This window comes from Plecotus auritus (genome assembly GCF_963455305.1).
Source record: "Plecotus auritus genome assembly, chromosome: 9".
In the NCBI taxonomy this organism is placed as follows: Eukaryota; Metazoa; Chordata; class Mammalia; order Chiroptera; family Vespertilionidae; genus Plecotus; species Plecotus auritus.
This window is the reverse complement of record NC_137783.1, coordinates 50,182,313-50,194,835: the sequence shown is the minus strand read 5'-3', so window position 1 is coordinate 50,194,835 and position 12,523 is coordinate 50,182,313.

Genomic DNA, 12,523 nt, shown 5'->3' with positions numbered 1-12,523 from the left:
ATATTACTATTCTGTGTTATGCATATACCTAAGTTAAGAAGTCACTCACTTTTATGACATTCAACGTATTTCCTTTTTTCCCCAATCTGGAGTTTCCTTCCTTCTGATGGAACAGATGATACTGTCCTGAGGAGACATAATTGAGAAAGTGGATGGAATCAAGATAGAGGTCAAAACTAAGAGTCTTAAGGATTGTGGTCTGTTGATAAGAGTTTTCCCCTTGTTCACAAAAAAAGCAAACAACCCTTGACTATATCAAAGAAAAAAATATGCTTTCAAAGGATAACCATTGGTATAAATAAAAATGGAATACATATATATATATATATATATATACACATATATATATATATATATACTGAAATTTCATAAGTGAAACACTACATAAAGCGAAGCAAACATAGGCATATCATGGACAATTAACAAAAGAGACAGCAAATAACTTATGGACACAGGCAGGAGTGTGTTGATTGTGTGGCGGGGGATGGGGAGGTAGAGAAGGGTATGGGGAGAAAAATGGTGATGGAGAAAAATAAAGAGGAAAAATAAAAATGATAGAAAATGGCAAATTTAAGACTGAACACATTGTATAAATAAATAAAATGGGCTAACTTTATTTTTGAAAAAGACTTATGATGTAAAAGTAAAACCCACCAGTATGCTGTACAAAAATGTTAACAAAAAAAGGATTTAGAATAGTTAAAAGTAAAAGCATGTGTGTGCAAAGGCATTTTGGGTAATTTAGATTTATTTTTTTAAACAGAAGACAGTAGATTCTTAATATCAGAGAATGTTTAATTTTACATCAGAATAAATATCATTAAATGAAAAATATCATGGCACTTTTTATAATAAAGGTACAATGCAATCATACTAGTACATCTCACAATCAGATATCAGACTTGAATATCACATCATATTTCATAAAGCAAAAGTACAGAAAATGTAAGAATAAATATTTAGAAACAAATTAGTGTGAGGTATTAATTCATTCTCTCATTTCATGAACTACCAAGTGGACAAAAATAAGCAGGGTTATAAAAATAATAACAGGATTAATAAAAACATTCAAAAATTATAGTTTACATTATCCCACAATAAATGCCATAGCTCCGGTCAGATTCCTCAATAGTTGGAGTGTTGTTCCTTATACCAAAAAGGTTGTGGGTTCAATTCCACATCAGGGTGCATACATGAGGTTGCAATTGAGGGTTCAATCCTTGGTCCACAAAATATTTCTCTCTCTCTCTCTCTTTCTGTCTCTCAAATCAATAGAAACATATCCTCAGGTGAGGATGAAAAAAATGGCATAAGTAGAAATTATATACATTATTTATTGCAAGATTATTAATAATTAATAACATCAGAAAGAAAAATAAACCAACTAAAAATTAATTTTTTAAAGCAAATATTAAAACCAAATTGAGAAATTATCTAGCAAATAACATCTAAGAAATGCTGCTTAAACTCTGCTGAAAGAGAAATTCATTCATTTAATATATATATATATAATATATACATATATTATACACACACACACATATGAAGAGAATGAAATAAATCCAGCATACAATTCAAAGAGAAAGAAAATAAAATCAACTCTAGAGAAGCAAAAGAAATTAACAATGAATTAGACAATGAAAAAGTTGTAGAACTAATAATATGAAAGCAATGCTTTGAGAACAAAATATAACAAAATAACAAAAGAGAAAAACAAATTCATAAAATACAAAATATGAATGGGAAATAACTACAGATACAGATAATATTAATCTCTAGTGTGCTCAACTCAGTTAAAATAAATTTGAAAGTTAAGATGAAATGGAAATCTTAGAAAAATATAAAAAACTATGAGATATAAATAGAAATTTACTTATTGCCATGAAAGTAAGAGTATATTGTTGAAACAGTCACTCCTAAGAAACAACTTGTAAGGCTTAAAATTTTGCAGATGAATTCTACCAAAAATTTATAGAACAGAAATGTTCAATGCTACAGCAAAGCATAGAAAAAAAAATGAATACTTCCAACTATTTCATGAAATGTTCAAATCATTGCTTATAAAACTGCCAATCACACACAAAATATATAGACAAATTTCACTTATAATATTGCTTCAAATATAGTAAACATTATAAAAATAAACCCTGTAGTATATATACAAAACGCATGTTTTAATATTAGGAATTATAATAATGTAACCCTCCATACCAATGAATCTGAGGCAAAAATCATGATATTTATGTAGAGAGTGAAAGAGGCTTGATAAAGTTCAATATCTATCTTTGGTTGAAACATAATAAATTAGGTATCAATGATTCTGTTTTTTGGTGTGTTTTGTTTTTTTTTTTTTCCAACAAGAACTGCGTTGTCCTGTATGTTTCAGTTCAAATTTTGATTTCACTCTACACAGAAGAGAGATTTAAGATAGAACAGCTTCTAATCCAAAGCCTCTTGATTTCTTATCAAGCCACTCTTAACATTCTAAAAACCAGCATTGCACATAATGAGAGAACTAGAAATTTTCCATTCAAAGAACAATTCAAGAAAGAATGCCTAATAATATTTAATTTTATTTATTCTGTCTACCTTATTTTATCAGACAACAAAAATAAGTGAAATGTCTTTAAATTTGCATTGGAGGTAAGGTTTTTATAATTTGCAGATTATGTATGTCTATGCAAAACCCAGGAGAATCAACTGAAAAACATGAACAAATTATAAAAGAATTAAATAATGTGGCCAGGTAAAAAAAATAAACTACAAAAGTCAATAGCTTCCTAAGTACAATTACAAAAGATATACATGTAAAAAATATTAAATGGAAAAATAGCCCATATATAAAAACAATTAAAAATAAAATATTAATAATAAGCTTAAAAATATATCATGAAAAGCTGCTCACTTAATACCATTAGTCATCTGAGAAAGACAAATTAAAACTACAATGAGATACCAGTCCACTTCTACTAGGATGGCTAGAATTCAAAAGACCAACAATACCTTGGGCTGCAAGGATGTGGAACAACCAGAAATGTACATTGCTGGTGAGAATGCTATTTTGGAAAAAAGTTTGACAATGCCCACTGAAGTTATACATGCCCTTTCAGTAAATCCCAGCAATCCGATTTCTAAAAATAAAAACATATATTCATACAAGTACTATAATTCATAATAACGCCAATTGGAAACAACTCAAAGTCCATCAAAAGGCAAATGTAAAAAAGAATTGTAACGTACCCATGCATTGGATTACTACACAACAATGAAATAGAATGAACTAGTAATGTATGCAAGAAGATAGATGGTTTCAAATATTATGGTGAACCAAAGAAGCAGCACACACGCAAAAATATATGTTGTATGAGTTCACTTATGTGAAACTCTAGATTAAACACATCTATAGTTACAGAAAGCATGTCTGCATTTGTTTGGGGACAAACATAGAAGGAGAGGATTGACTGGGATGTGATATGAGGGGAATCTGGAGTGACAGAAATGTTCTATATCTGAATTGTAGTGAGGGTTATGTGATTGCATAAATTTGGCACAATTAACAGAGAGCACAGTTAAAATCAGTCCATTTTATGGTATGTAAACTATTCCTCAATAAATTTAATTAAGAAAGGAAAAGACATATTATAAAGTGACGATAATCAAAACTATAGTACCAGTTTTGACTTAACAGACTGATTAAAGAAATAGAATAGAGGGACCATAAATTTCCCCCAAATACCTGGTAACTTAAATTAGATAAAGATGGCATTACTTAGTGGAGAAAAGGTGGTGATTCAACTGATACTGAGATAATAGAGTAGTCATGGGGGAGGAGTGATAAAACTTCATGCCTGTTATAAATTAAACTAGAGGCCCAGTGCACAAATTCATGCATAGGTGGGGTCTGCTGGCCCGCCCTAATGGGGGCCAATCAGGTCCAGGCTGCAAGGGGGAGGGACCACAGGAGGTTGGCTGGCCAGCCCTGTCCCCGATTGAGGGGGGGGGGGTTACCATCGGAGGGGCTGTGGGAGGTTGGGGGCGGTTGATCAGGGCCCCCATTGGGCCAGTTGGCCGCCACAGTGTGCATCATAGTGACTGGTTGTTCTGGTCATTCTGGTCATCCGCTGTTTGGGTCACTTGGGTTTTATATATATAGATTATGTTCCCTTAAAAGAAATGTTGCAGTCTTAACTCAAATACCTCAGAATGTGACTTTATTTGGAAAAGTGTCATTGCAGACATAATTTGTTAAGATGAGGTCATATTGGAATAGGGGTTCCCTAATCCAATATGACTGGTGTCCTTATAAGAAGAAACATATGTAAGAAGACACAGATGTAAGAAGGCCATGAGATGATGGAGGCAGAGATTGGAATGATGAAACATACAAGGCAAGAAACTATAGATTGTTGGCCACCACCAAGAAGCTAAGAAGAGGTAAGAAAGAATTCTCTCCAGAGTCTCAGGGACCCTGGTTCTACTGATACCTTGATTTAGGACTTCCAGCCTTCATAATTATGAGACAACACATTTTTGTTGTTTAGTATTACTTGTTATGGAGATTAATATATGGCCTATTTAACTCTACGCAAAAAAATAAATTAATTGCAAGCTGGATAAATTCTAGATTTGCTGTACAACATTGTGTCTACAGTAAAGAATATTGTATTATATATATATATATATATATAATTATTAAAAGGTAAATCTCATGTGAAGTTTTCTAATTACATTAAATAAGCTAACTAACTAAAGGATTAAAAAGAAATAGTAAATAACAAAACATACCAGACATGAAAAGTAACTATCCAATTGAGGAAGGTATTTTAAGTATGACACAATATTCAAAAGGCATAAATTAAAACATTGCTGTAAACAACAAAAGTATTTTTAAAAGTATTTCTATAAAAATAAAATTAAATATATAATACCATAACCTCATTTGTCAAAAGACAGAGATACTATTTTTATTTCTGAATAAAACTGGTAAATTGTTCCCAATGGTCCACTGAGACCAACTAGAAACACTATAAAAAATTTTTTTAAAAGACAAAGTATCTGCTCAAGGTAGTGGTGAAACACAGGTGGTGAAGAGTTAAAAGGTAAGGCTTTATTCCTTTGTATATGCTACAGACACAATTATGTCTGCCAATAATAGCAGAATTAGCATTTATTTTCAATTATTATGCTTTTATTTATTTATTTTTGTTAAGACCTCTCTTGGTATCACACCTAGCATTTCAGGTTTCATGAACTGCACACTGATTGTTCTATTGTTTTCTTATATTACCCTGGGGCTTAAACTGCTCCATAGTTTGACCCAATTAAATTAAAGCTACTTTGTAGGAATCATTTTAGAAGCAAGTTGTTGGGGGTTTGTCTTAACCCTAGGAAGCATATCCTTAGCTTCTCTCTCCCTGGTTCTTTCTAGTAAACTAGCTGCCATACAGGTTAGCTGGTGCTCTCATGGAGATACCAGCCTCTTTTGTGCCACTTGCCATCAGAATCTCCATTGTTTTCAAGAGTACTCTTAGTCCTGAGCTTTCCCACACTCTGTTCCAAATAAAGTTCCCTTGGGGAACTTTGGAGCCAGCTCTTCGTTCTTGTAGCAGGGGATGGGGGCAGTGGCAGGCTTCTCTGTTCGATGAAACACCTGCTTTAGGAGCCTGGTGCAGGTGGAGCAGTGCCTCTGGCAGCTTCTTGCTTCCCCCAGCATGGAACGTCTGCCTTACAACCAAGCTGAGCCAACAGCAAGCAGGACCCTAATATTCTTAGTGTGCTACACGTGATCTAGAGGCCCTACAAGTCGGGCCTGGTGGGAGGAAGGGAGCCCTAATCTCTTGGTCACACTCACCTGAAATTTAGCCTCCACTACATGGAACTAGAAGGAGGCTGAGAAATGTTGGTGACCTGCCTCTGCTAAAGATATGCAGTAGCCCTTGAGAACTGGCTGGAGAGGGAGACTCAGCTTTGTGAACACACCCAATCAGAGTAGCGCTTCCATCATGCTGAGCTGGGCAAAGGGAGGAGAGAATGGGTCATGGGTCTGGTGCCACAGACCTTCACTGGTCTTAACCGAAATTTGGTAGACTTTCTTAAAGAAATGTTGCTTCATTTATCATATGCCCCTAGAACAAAGTCCAGAGACTTTAAATGTTTTTTTTTTTTTTCTTTTCAATAAATTTTGCCAGTTATACTTATTTCACTCAGAAGAGGTTCTGCATAATCCTTCACACTGCCATTTGGGACACTGTCTTCCTTGGAAGGTCTTTAAAAAGTCAGACACAAAAAAGTATAAAACAAAGAGAAAAGAAAAAAAATGCATGTAACTGCCTTAATATATTAAGAAATTATCTTAGCTGAAAAAAAGTATAGCAACAGTAAAAATATAGGTCATGTATTAAGAGAAGTTTTTTTTAAAACAAATATAGTGAACAAGAACAGGTATGTTGAATATACAAATAATTTTCCCCAAATCAATAAGAGAGACCACAATCCAATGAAAGAAAATGAAAAATAGATATGAATTTAAAATTTATAGAAACTCAAGTGGTAAAAGTATTCATACAAACATTCAACTTAAGTAATGATCTGTTAATGCAAAAAAATCACAGTGGGGTTTTCACCCCATCATCTCTAGTATATTGGAAGATGTACATAATCTACAACCAACCATTTTTCCTCCTGCGTAGGTACTACAGAAGTCCCCGGCCAGATGTGCAGAAAGAGGCAGGCAAAATATTTCCAGAGAAGCACAGTTTTGCATGTGAAAAAAAAAATTGGAAGCAAACTAGATGTCCATCAACAGAAAAACAGATTGTGGTATATTTAGCAAATGTATTTCAATAGAGCAGTAAAAGTTAATGAACTATAGCCACATAAATCAATCTTGATGACTCACGCAGATACAGTCCTGAGGTAAAAATAAAAAATAAAAAGCAAGAAAGAAAAAACGAAAAAAGCAAATTTTAGAACTCATATATTTTATACCAAGTTTTAAACTTAATTAGCCATGTTATCCCCAGGTACACAAGAATTACTGTAGATAGTGTAAACTTATAAAAATATGCCAAAGAATGGCTGGTGCGAAATCCTGGGTAGTAGGCACCTGTAGAGCAGGGAGCAAACATGTTTTGGGAAGGGTACAAAATGGGCCTCAAATGTGTTGGTAATGCATTAACTGTTATGTTTAGTACATGTTTCATGAGTGTTTATCTTAATATTCTTACATCAGTTTTCATGTCTGCCATTTCACAAATTTTAACAGTCAAAATGTCTGAAGGGACAAAATAAAGACTATGAGCATGATGGGGTATGAGCACAAGAGAGGGACATAGACCCAGTCTGGTCAGTCACAGGCAGCTTCCTGGAAGGAGGAAACTGGTGCTGAGTCCTGAAGGATAAGAATGAATTGAATGTTTTTTTCTAGTTTGAGCAGAAACAGAAAGACTCTAAGACTGTTCAAACTATGCCCTTGTTTTCGTTGGTTGATTTGTGTTGTTGTTGTTGGGCCTGCAGGCCAAAGAGAGGCAGCTGACTTTTTCTGTGGTCAAGGAGCTAAGAATGGCTTTTACATTTTTTAAATGGCTACATTTTTAATGGTGGTAGGTGTAATTGGCCAGTTTTCCCTCTTGGTTTGCAAACCTAAAATATTTACTCTCTGGAATTTTAAGAAAATGTTTGTTGATTGCTGGTACTTTACATGCTTGTTTCCTAGTGATGCTGTGTGTATCTTCTAGATGCTGGGAAACAAAAACACTTTGAGTTATAAAACTGATCAGGGCCTCAAAGGAGTAAGTGCAGTTTTTTATTAGTCAGTTGCAAAGGACAGAAACATAACTAAAACTAACTGAAACAAAAGGTGTGAATTGCTTGCTTGTGAGTCTGAAAGCCCATGGTGATGGCTTCAGGTGCAACAGGACCCAGGTGCTCGAATGATGTAAGAATTGTGTCTCTGTTACCTAGACTCTGCTTCCTTTGTGCTGGCTGCCTTCTCCGGCAAGCCCCCACTGTGATGGCCAAGAGCAGCTCCAGGCTTCCAACTGACCAGCTGGGCAACCTGCCATTCATAATTATTTAAGAAAAAGTCTGAGGATATATATATATATATATTCCTTATCCTGGATCAAATGTCCACCCCTGGATGTGGGGATGGTATTATAATATGTATCCTTGGAAAATATGTCCCCAAAGTGTAGGAAGTAATTTTTCTGGAGGAAAAGAATCCATAATAATAAAATAATAATAAAAGTGTAATATGCTAATTAAACAGGACATCCTTCCAGACAAAGCCAGTGCTGCGAGGGCCCTGGCTGCCATGGCGGGGCGGCGGGGGGTTGGGGGGGACGGGGATGTGTGTGTGCGTGGAGGGGGGCTGAGCCCCTTGCATGAATTTCGTGCATTGGGCCTCTAGTAAGACACAAAAAGGAAGAATGGATACAAATGTCCCCTAAACAATTGATGGCAGACACTGTTTTTGTTTACCCAACAACTATTTCATCTTTACTCCCACTCCTGCCTCAAGATCCCAAGGCTGACTCTCCCCAGATCTTTGGGTATAATACATTCTTCTCTAATTCCTATTTAGTCTGCTCACTTTGGGGGGTACCAAATGTTTGGGTTACCTCTGTTTTGGTGTCAGTATGTAGCTTTGAATTCACATTCTCCATCTCCTTATAACTCAATGACTTGTTTTCTCAGCATTTGTGAAAATTCATCTCCTTAGATAGTTCCTTTTTTAATCCATATTAGAAATTAGTGGGAATTTTGGCATGTGCCTAAAGCCAACAATTAACTGATATTTGAAACACCTACATGGAAAATAAACCTTTGCCTTACCATATTTTCAACATAATTAAAACATATTTGGTTGGAAATCTACTTCTTAGCTAGTTTTACCAGAGCCCAGTTTCCAACTAGGAGTAGGAATGGGAAAAGGAAAGAAAGAGGTGAGAAGTAATAATATTTTGCCATATTTATAGTGAGAAGCTGGCTAAAGACATACTCCCTCAATTCTAGATAACAGAAAAAGCCTTAGTTATTATCATTTAATGGCCATTGAATTCACACATAATCCTTAGATCATGCCAGGCATCAGGCATGGGCAAAACTTTCAGGTCCTGATACCTTAGCTTAATCAGGAATTGTACCCAAATAATAAGTTTTGTGGGAAAAATATAAAATGTACACAGATATGGATTGCCCATATTAGACATCAAGTTTGGAGACAAAGATGTAGAGATTTTAGAAAATGTTCCCCTTGAAATCAAACAACCAATGGTTCCAGGCTGCCTGTCACTACTTTAGCCAATTGAATCATATATGAGTGTTATTTCCAATATTGCTGGAAGTATGGAAGAGCAGCAGGTCATCCACAAAAACCTGCTTTGCAACCTCCCAAACACCAGCTGCCTATATAGGGTAGGACAAGGGATTACAAGGGGAAGTAGGGATTACAGGCATGGGGAAATAGGGATTACAGGCAAGGGGAAGTAGGCTAGGCAGGCTGGGGTGGGACTCCATTGTTTGGGCAACAAAATTGTTAATCTTTCCATGATAATAGGCAGTTCTTGAATGTGAATGGACCACATTCCAAGGTTGACTCCCAGGTCCAAAGGTCTTACAACTCCCAGCCAGGTTAGCATGTCCTTTCTTAAACCAGAACAAGGCAATCACAGTTAACAGAACATGATTATATTTCTGTTAGTGTAAAAACATTCAAACCTGTAAAAAATTTTTGTGAGTTTATTTGAGCCAAACTGTCGACAATTGCCGGGAAGCAGAATCTCAACAGATTGGGTTAATGCTCCAGAGAATGGTGGGTTTTTTGTTTGTTTGTTTGTTTTTTAACCTGTTTTTATACATTATAATCAAAAGAGGAGATATAGGTGGGTTACATGAAATCCATTGGTGATAGATTAGAGAGGAGGGAGAAAGCAAAGCAGGAAACCTCCAGGATTGGATAAAAAGTAAAATGATAGACACATGCTTCTTTTACTTAACTAGGTACAGGTTAGTTAACAGTCAACAATTAACATGATAACAATAACAATGAAGGAATTTGTGGTATCTGTCCTGGGCCCAGAGCATTTGGTTGTGCCCTGAGGGGTCTGGGAAAAAGCAAAGTTACAAGTGACCCTGACATTTCAATGATATGTTATCATAAATGCAAAAAGACAATATGCTCAGTTAAGGTAAAGGGAAGATACCGGCCTAGGATGTAACTACGCACCATAACTGCGTTTAGTTAAAGTTTAATTTGAGACCATCCTTTGTGGTTACTTTAGGTCTTTAAGTTTGCAAGACGGCCATGCAGGCCTTCCCTGAGCTAGTCAGGTTAGCATGTGGCCCTTTTCATTCACATGTCCCATAACCATAGCTAGTTCCCAATATTCTATTTTTGCTCCTAATACCCTTTGAGCTGAGTCAGACTAAAGTCAGGGCTACAGAATCAACCCATAGGCAGCCAGCTCCAAAGAACATCTTCCAGCAATAATCTTCTCAGCCCCTGACACACCACTCCAATCTTTACCTCACACCCTCCATGTCCCTGAGTCTCTCTCAGTTGCTTAAGCTCAGTCACATGTGGACTATGACTCCATCACTGGCATTGATACCTCCCCATTGATAGGTATAACTAGTGCTGCCCATGTCCAATTTTCGGACCAGAAGTTAGTTGTTCGGGTTCAGGTTTCAGTGGCCCCAAAACACTGTGGGTCTTGTGTGATTGGAAGTCACTATTCAAGCAGTGAGGGTCCCAGTATTAGTCACTTCAGACAACTATCCCAGCAGAACAAACACAGAGGGACAAATCTCAGTGCAAACCTCAAAAAGCCTGACTCCGTCTCCTCTAACTCATCACTGGGTACACCACCAGCCTTCCCCCAATTCCCCAGTACTGATGCTAGGCCACATCCTCCACACAGCACAGTGCAGCCAGCAAGGCAGCTGGGTAACCTCTGTAGTAACCTGCCTGCGCCTGAATCCTGCTCTGCCTACCATGAGCCTTGTGGCTGCTGTTTCACCTCAGTTCCTCATTTTCCCTGGTAGAAAAAATGGGGCTATTAATAGTTCCTACAACCATGATTATGAAGATTGAGTGAGTTAATATTGGTGGCTGTGGACATATTGTTGCCATGGACATAGTGTTGTATGTGCTGATCAAGATAACAGCTCATCAAATGCTGCCTTCCTTAGACATAGCTGTTCAGTTTCTAAGACGTTACATCTGCATTTCCAAAGCCAAAAAAGGAAATCTGTCAAGGATAATGACAGGCTGAGGAGGAACTGAGCAAAGAAAAACCTGGCAAGGACCAATCAAAAGGTATCTACATAGCCCATCCCAGGAAATAGCCTTGAACCTGTGCTAGCTCCCATAAGGCCAGTGTTGAGAACTTGACCCTGACTCAGAAACAGACAAAACCACAGAGGAGGAAGCACAAGGCTCCAGCCAGAAAATTAACAAGTTCTACCTGATTTAAAAAAAAAAAAAAAAATGAAAGAAATCAGGCAGGAGTCCCTAGCTGTAGCTACTGAGATGCTTCCTGGAGGAAGGTGGCTGACTTTTTATCAGATGTGTCACTCGGTGAAATAATTGCTGGCAATAAAGGTGCAATGGCAGTCTGTTCAGAGTGCTATTTATCTGTGTCTGTTCTAGCTTTCAACTTCAAAGCGCCCACTGCCTCACAGAGCACATCAAAATGACACCACTGTTGTTAATGACAGTGGGCTAACGCAACACACAGAAGTCAAGTGATTTCTCTAGAAAGGCAAAAGGAAAAAATCTCTCATGGAGAAGCCAGGCTTGTGTGTGCACACCCTGATGCCCCATTTTAATTCACAGCTGGGGAGCTGGAACTGGCTGCAGATTTAGTCATCCTCAGGAAACTCGAGAATTTGAGGAAGGTGAGAGGAGATGAGATACAGAGGGATAAAGGCAATGCAGAGATTATAGAAAGGGGGTTATTTTTCTGGATTTCCCAGTAATTTGGTTCCATGTTGCAGGTGACCAGCTCTCCTAGTGGGATCAGAAAACGCATGGAATCAATTGTGAATAAGAGCGCAAAGACTTCCATTGTCTTTTACCTTCTACTTATCCCACCATACTTTCATCTGACCATTTCCTTCCACCTTTCTTGTCATTTACTGCAGGCAAGTGACATTTAGACTTGGCAACTTTAAGGATCCTCATCAAACGATTCTAGGAGCATTTCTACCCTACCCGTGTGGTTAGTGTGACTCAAACAAATCAACCACACTCTATCTTAGACTCCTCAGGTTCAACTTCTTGATTTTTTGCTCATGTATCCTGCAAATTTCATGTATCTTACATCAACACACCCCACCCTTCTCTTTAAATCTGTCTCCAAGCTGTCCATCAAGAGCACACACTGAGCATGTGATAACCATGATGATGGGCTACTTTACATGCTTGTGATTTCCAACCTCACCTGGGTCCAGATTTCTCCATAATCCATTTCCTCAACTCTAGTCAAATGCTTTTCATATTTCTATAGCAGCTTTTCAC